Here is a 7,252-nt window from a genome sequence, read left to right as displayed (position 1 = left end):
GACCGCCATCACCACAACAGCCTTATCATCTCACCACACATCGTCAGCGACCCTGTCGACATCAGTGACGACCACCACCTCGTCGTCATTGTCCTCCTCCTCTTCCTCCAACACGGCATCGTCGATGACTCAGACCAGCAAGACCCTGATCCTGACCTCCTCGGCGGCAAGCTCGGACAGCTCGGCTTCCTCTACTTCCTCCTGCTCCCAGACCCCGCTGGCAGGCAGCCTCAAAGCTGACCCCTCTCTGCCCCACTCCACGTCCTCCCCCTCCTCCTCTCTCAGTGCCTTTGGCTTTGGGCTGCACAAGCCCACAGCGGCAGGGGAGCTGCCATGGTTCCAGCCTTACCTCGTCTCTGGTGCCTCCCCCTCGCCCTTTGATCCTGCGCTCAGCCTGTTCCCACAAGGGTTCGCTCTCAACACGTCTGCCTCCGAGCTGCTTCGGAAGCTGCAGCACAAAGTGCAGAGCAAGTCCTCTCCCTCCTCCTCTCCGTTCTCGGCAGAATCATCCTTCGGCTTCACCCCACACCCCAACGGCAGCAGCTCCCTGAGGGAAGGTTTCTTGCTGTACAACTAACAGCAAGTTGTTTTGGTGGTTATTTTTAGAGTGGGTGGGGGGCATGTTGGAGGTGTCTGTGCGGAAGGGGCATTGTCATTAATATTACCCCTCTTCTTTGTCTTGTAAGTCACTTTGGGATTATTTTGAATATTGAGGGGAATATGTACTTTTCACTTTCAGGGGTGCATAATGTTTGTAGAAGTTTTTCTTGACAAGAGTATAGAATTTTGTGAGGTTCTTTCGTATACGTTTTTATTTTTCATTTTTTAATTTCAGTGATGGTGAGATATGATGAGAGACTTCTGTTTTCTTCTGGAAACAATCAAAAAGGGGAAAGCAAACACAGGCAGTATAAACTGAATGTAATATGAAACAAGCGTCCTTTGCCTTGACTCACGTTTCTGAGGATGTGTCGCGCTGGTTTCTTTCTGCCCTTCTGTGTCCTGCGGTGGGTCATTTTTAGTTTTCTGATTGGCGTTCTAGTTCGTATCACTGGCGCATCTTTTTCATCAGTATCCCAGTGTGATGACAGCAGCCTTGTTGCTAAAATACACATGGGGGTGGGGTGGGGTGGGTGGGGGATTTGTTGCTGTTTGCAGCGCAGTCCTATTGATATGATCATTGTGTGTCTAAAACCCCCAACCTCTCGGAAAGGAGTGTCTGTGCTATTTTGCGGTAAACTGTCACAGAACACTCACAGATCTATCTGTGTGCTAGATATCAATTTCATATTTGGAAACATTGGTGGTATAGGAAAATTAAAGGTAGATATATTTTACTTTTTTTTTTACTTTTCAAGATCTGTATTATATGATATACAAACATATATATACATATATATACATATATTTATATTGCCTGTTTAGAGATGAACTTATTTGTACAAAGGGACAAACTATTTTGGTTTTGATACCAGAATTCTTGTGCAATATTCATGAATGAGACTGTGTTCAGTTTTGTGGAGATCCTAAACCCATCACGTCTTGATTGGTTATTTGTTTGCATATTTCTTTTTCCCTTTGTTTGTTGGTTGGTTTTTAATGGCCGGCTCAAGTATCAGTGTTTTAAGTCCTTTTTTTTTTTCTTAAAGTTCAGTGGTCTGTGTCATTTTCCTTGACATGCAAATTTGGACAGTGATAGGGCATGACTTATGGTCAATAAAATATTTTTTAGCATGTTTCTAGTACATGGGACACAGCAAAGTATTGTTTTCCATACGATTTGACCCTTTCTTGACTTGCTACAACTTGCAGCTTTTGCTACCAAACTGCCTTCACTGCTAGGCTTCAAATTATGAGCTTCTGACGGTGAAATTATACGCAGAATCACTTTCCAAACCTGCATGCGTTTCTTCATTCTATATCAGGGTTAAACAAATGCTTGCTTCCCTTCACTGGTGTTCTTCTTTGTCACATGCTTTGAGAATTTTTGGATCATTTAGATGGGCCATTTACAGCCATGTAAATTTTGAGATAACTCAGTCTTGACATGGGTGTTTTATGCGACAAACAACCATTTCTCATGATTTGTGATAGAATGTTCATGTTCTTTTCTTGTCTTTTTAAAAAAAATTTTGGCAGAAAATATTATTTGTGCGCTTTGAACGAGTGTGTTTCCATACTTAAACTAAATTGCACTCTGTTCATATGTTACTGCTATTTTGCTTCCCTAGCATTCAAAATACGCATGAAAAGCAGACTGCATTCTCAATCTTCACAAAAAGATCATAGAATTTTTAGCAAAAAACAAGGAAATTTATTTGAAGCTACCAAATTAAACCCCCCACGCCCTTCTCTTTCTGGTAACAGCATTTTGTGCTGACAGTGACTGTGAGAATGAGTTCATGATAATACCAAGACAAGTTCATATTTTGGACAAAAGTCCTTTTTTTTTCTTTTTTTTTTTCAAGCCTACAATGATTGTTTTAAAAAGAATGGTATTTGATTTTGATGTTTAGATATGTATTGATCAGTGATTTCTTTGGACATGAGGCAGTGAGGCGGAGAAAAGACACTGTTGTGGAAACGTATTTTTTCTCCTTGTGATGTGGATGACCAGGTTTTGTTTCACACAGAGATATTCCATTTTCAGATCTCTCCAGTATTTTTATTTTTCATCCAACAGGAAATAATGTTGAGTCAGTCATCTGCAATCAGCAGGCATAGTAAAAAGTGAAGTACCCCTTCCAGAATGTCAAATACAGTGGTAATGTTGCCCAGAGATGTTAAAATAATGTCAAGAGAACAAAAATGGATGTATTCATTTCCCAAATCTGAACATTTTTATAAAACAACAACTGATTTTTTTTTTTATGTCCTGAATTTTCAGTTCAACAGATAAGTTAAGAAAGAAAAAAATAGTGCAGTTATTTGAAGACTAGCGTTTGCACATCTGCTAATCCTCATGGTTTACCAAAGAAAATCAAAATTTTATTTAAATGAAAAGAAAAAAAAGAAGAAGAAGAAGAAAGGTTGCCAAGTGAACACAAACCAAATCCTTTGCAAGACTGGAAAATATATTTTCTGTGTGAGCTATCTGTTGATCAGTTTGATGATCAAAGGAGAAGATTAACTGAGCTAAAAATAAATAAATAAATAAATAAATAAAAAACCAAAAAAACAACAACATTACATAGAAAGAGCAGCCCATCAGTTTCAGTCACTGGAAACCCTTCAAAGCTAACTGGCTCTATAGCTCAGTTGGTTAGAGCGTCTGCCTAGTAAGCAGAAGGTCGAGGGTTCGAATCCCCCTGGAGCCTTTAATTTCAAGGCCTGACTAAGCGCGTTGGGTTACACTGCTGGTCAGGCATCTGCTTGGCAGATGTGGTGTAGCGTATATGGATTTGTCCGAACGCAGTGACGCCTCCTTGAGCTACAGAAACTGAAACCTTCAAAGCTTGAAATTCATATCCACAAGGTTGGTATCTGTATGTGTGTGTGTTTCCTTTGGGATTTTTTTTTTTTTTTTTTTTTTTTTTTTTTTTTTTTTTAGTTCATCGTATCAAAGATGCTCTGTCTGTAGAAATGACCAGGTGGTTCTGTTTGTTTTGATTCTCTTTGCTAAGAATGAACTGCCAATGCTCAGAAGAGAAGTGATCATTATCCGGCTTAAGAGGTGCCATAGTGATAGCAGGGGAGGAGGGGTAGGGGGGCTGATGGAGGTGGGGTGGGGTTGGGGGGGAGTGGGCACCTGTTCCATTGGAGGACGGTGCGGTATACACATTTATTTTAATCACAAAACTATTGCAGTTTACCTCGAATCGTCTGCACAGAAAACGTGACTGGTGATTGTCTGTGGTCCCAGTTTTAGTGTGATTACACAGAGTTGTGTCCCATGTTTTCCTGGTCACCTGCGGATTATTTCACTGATCACCAAAAAATAAAATGAAGACTGTTTTGTTTCTTTTCCTTTCTTTTTTTCTTCTTTTTTTGTGTGTGCTAGGATGGATGCTGTATCATGGCTTTAAGGTACTGTGTATTTGTGAGGATTCTGTTTTAAAAAAAGAGTGGTTTTTTTTTTTTCTTTTTTGACGTCTCTAGTCCTTTCATGGGAGGGGTGGGGGGGGATAAGGGGGGGGGGGGGGAGGAGTGAAGGGGGAGTGGATATTTTATCTGCCCAATAAAGGTCAGGTAGGTTTCCTCATAAAGGTCAGATATATTTGGTTCCCAAGTTTCCTCATCCAAATGAAAGATGACCAGCTCTTGTGTTTATCATTCATTGTTTTTCTTTCTGTGTAGTTATTTTCTCTGTGGATTATTTGTTGTTGTTTGGACATGCAGGTAATAAAATAAAAAAAAGTATAAAATATATTTATTATTATTGTGCTTTTCTAGTCAGTTTTCCATGGTGTGTGTGCTTGTCATCTATGATCTGTTATTTGATTACCGGTTACAGATGATTTGAGGGAAGCGTCGATTTATTTCAATGAATTTTTGAGACATTGTTCGCATATGGTTCTTTTTGCTCATGTTTTCAGTGGTCAAGTTTTAAAAAAACTATATTGAAGTTGGGATGTGCAATATGCTTCGGATATTATTTGAAACCTTTAATCTTTGCATCACACGATACACATTTCTTTTACAGAGTAAAAAGATGTTGTCAACCGAAATAGGTTAAACCGAAATCACAACCAACTTGAAGGCATTCTTTTGGATGTTTGTGCAAATTAGCAGTTAAATATTTTTGTTTTTGGTTGGTTGGTTGGTTGGATTTTTTTGTCTTTTTTTCATGAAAGGGATCATTTATGTTTATTTTCATTCTGTAATGCAGTCATTTGTTCTGTATGCCCAATGCCAATGCAGTCAAACAGAAATCTGGAAAAGAGAAACTTTGTTTGATATGTTTAAGATTAGAACCTGTTTGTCTTGTTGTTTTTTGGTTTTGGCGTTGGTGTTGTTTTCATAAGTCTGCGTCTCATAATTCAGTGTTATATTGATGCGTTAAGTAAAATAAGGAAGTGAGTGTATCAGGTTTCTCTGGGTGTTTTTTTGTTTGTTTGTTTGTATGTTTGAAAGTTTATTATAGACGTGTAGATGGAAACAGCAGAGACTGAAACATCTGTTCAGACAGACTGCTGGAACAGAAAGTATATCCCCTACTGTGCCCCCTACATTCGCTGTTTGTCTGCTTCAGTCTCTCTCTTTACTTCTTGTATACACACATAGTTCGGAAGACTTTTTTCTTTTTTCTTTTTTTAAATCCTCTTGACCTCTACTATAACCCAGTCATTTGTCTACCTATGTGTTGGGTATCCCATACTATAATCACAAAATGATTTAATACTTTTTTCTCTGTTCTTTTTCTTTGTCTTTTTTTTTTTTTTTTTTTTTAAACACACCTTACTGTAATGTTGCACCCCTGACTTGTTTAGTCCATGTCACATGAGTAAGGAAAAGGGCTGATTTTTTTTTTTTTTTTTTTTTTTATCTGTCAAAATGGAATGTTTTATGTTACTCAAGTACTTCTTGAACTGTCAAAACAGGTCTCAAAAATTTTTGCAGTGAAAATTGATTTTATATTTTGAAATCTTTCACTGTGCATTTGTCTGCTATCAATAACCGAAACTCTGCATTTTGATGAGGAGAATGAACTTTGCATTTGTTTGTTTGTTTCCTGGTGAACAGCTGTGCTTGTAGCTTATGTCTGATACAAGTTGGAATTTGATGGGTTGATTAGGAGAATGTAAGAAACAGTCAAACACATATACTTTTCAAACATTGGTGACAGTTGAACAGAGAGAGAGAGATGATGATGTTGATTTTGTTATATCTGCTTTCCCAAGTGATGTATCTTAAATTAATTTTTTAGCCTAGACCAAGGGGTTGATGATGGAAATATTGCAGAAATACTTTATCAGCTGCATGTCTGTGCGCTTGAATTTTTTAATGCTGTTTTTTCTCTGTAAATGCATCTGGTGACATGTGGCTAACATCCATCATATCTTGAATTGTGTTTGTTTCTTGTTTTCACTCCTGTTACAATGATTATAGTGATATTGATGGTAGCAAGCACAACAGCAAGGAGAAGAACACAGGTGTATATATATGCACAACAGTGATGAAAGTAGAATGATAAGAATAGTAATAATGATTATGACAGTAGTAATAATCATAATCATAATATTGATAATCTAAAACACACTTGTTTTATCAATCAATGATAAAAATGTGGATGATCAGGGTAAAACCATGTATCAGTACTTGCTTACAGGATTTGATATCTCTATTTGTACCTTCCCTTTTTTCACTTTCTAAATTCCCAAACTTTTGTCAAAGAGCATACAGTGTTTGCACAGTGCATCTGGGTGTTAGTGGTCTTATGTCAGTCAGATTAATATCATTGAAAGCCTTCAAGATGGAGGGTGGATTTAAGGAAAGAAATGTTCATGATTCTTTCACCAATTACAAACAGACATGTGCTCATGCACCATTCATGCAGATGTTGATGAAGTGAACAGTTAATGATTCTCATCAGTACTTGTTAAAAGTTGGATGACCCTCCATTAAACCCTCCATTACTGCATGGTGTATACTTGAGTTGATTTTTGGTTGTTTGTATTTAGTGTCTGATAAAATCTCTCAGATGATATTTGTTAATGAACATATTAAAAAATTTTTTTTTTTTTAATTATTTTTTTTATTTATAGTGATAATGGTAATTTAGTGATAGTAACAGTGGCAGGGTTGACTGATATCAGACTTACCTGTGAGATTATTATTGTTAATGTCACTCATGTTATTATTTCATTTTGATGGGTGTTGTGTATGCCTATCATGGATGTTCAACACACAATACTTATTTGGCTATGTACGGATTGATTATGCATCAAGACAAGCATGCTTTAAAGCTCATGTGCGCTCAGTTTGATATGCTCTGAGGCATTCTTTACATATTACTACGAATTTACAGATTTGGGAAACGTGAAGTTTTCATGGGAAAGGATTTGTTTCATTTTTTTCACTTGGTTTTCCTCCAGTCCATATTCATTTGTGAATTGAACATGATTGCTTTTGATTAAAAAAATATGTTTATTTGTATTATTTATCTTTGCTGGTTTGTAACACACGCACACTAATCACATATATCATTTTCCCCTTTTCCAGTATTTGAATATATATGTAGTATTTCATATTTCATAGAAGTTTGTATTTCATAGAAGCATGTCCATATACCATTGTGCGGCATTTTTGAGAC

General features: G+C 37.3%; 1 non-coding gene across 1 annotated transcript; it reads left to right on the top strand.

Annotated features, from left to right (window-relative positions):
• Positions 1–3,243: 3,243 nt before the first annotated feature.
• Trnat-agu (transfer RNA threonine (anticodon AGU)) lies at positions 3,244–3,317 on the top strand. Its single transcript has one exon. It is a non-coding gene; the product is annotated as a tRNA-Thr (tRNA).
• Positions 3,318–7,252: the final 3,935 nt, after the last annotated feature.

Source organism: Babylonia areolata, chromosome 2 (assembly GCF_041734735.1).
Source record: "Babylonia areolata isolate BAREFJ2019XMU chromosome 2, ASM4173473v1, whole genome shotgun sequence".
NCBI lineage: Eukaryota > Metazoa > Mollusca > Gastropoda > Neogastropoda > Buccinidae > Babylonia > Babylonia areolata.
This window is presented reverse-complemented; position numbering and strand designations above follow the sequence as displayed.